We start from the raw sequence: 855 nt of genomic DNA, 5'->3' as shown, positions 1-855 counted from the left end.
TGTTGCTTATTATTATTATTTTATTATTATTATTATTATTATTATTCTTGATTAATCTGCCTCGAAAAAAAACTATGTATACATTTAATAACGTATGCACATGTATGTTGTACATATTTGTATATAATATCATTTGTACATAAGTATAACGATTAAGATTATTTTTATACGTATATGTATGTTACATATATATGTATGTGTATGTTTGTGTGTATGTATGTATTTGTATGTATGCATACATGCATGTATGTATGCATGTATGCTTGCATGTATGTATGTATGTATAAATGTATGTATGTGTGTATGTATGTATATAATCATTGTTATTTTGTCTCTTTTGTTTGGATCAAATAAATATATTGAATTGATTTGAATTGAATCGATTCATTATCTTAATCATAATCATTTGAATTGATTCATTATCTTAATCATAATCATTTAAATCATCATCGTTGTCGTCGTCATAATCATTTAAACCATCAACTTTGTCATCATCATCGTCTTGATCATCATTAATATAATTATTTCTTATTATTGTGATTATTTATTTCTTCACGATGTTATTATTGTTACTGTGATTGTTGACGTTTTATTATTATTATTATTTAATTCTTAGTTATTACTTTTTTTCATAATTTGGAAGTTAATATTTGGTTAAATTTAATGCTAGGAGAATTTCTTAAACGGATTAATGATTGGTTGATTGATTGAATGAATGATTGGATGGATGGATGAGTGGACTAGTAAATGAATGAACGAATGAATGGATGAATGAATGAACGAACGAACGAATGTGATAAATGAATGAAAGAAATGGTTATGCAAGCCCACAAATAAAGGTGTATTTGATTATTT

This window comes from Helobdella robusta (genome assembly GCF_000326865.2).
Source record: "Helobdella robusta unplaced genomic scaffold HELROscaffold_798, whole genome shotgun sequence".
In the NCBI taxonomy this organism is placed as follows: Eukaryota; Metazoa; Annelida; class Clitellata; order Rhynchobdellida; family Glossiphoniidae; genus Helobdella; species Helobdella robusta.
This window is presented reverse-complemented; position numbering follows the sequence as displayed.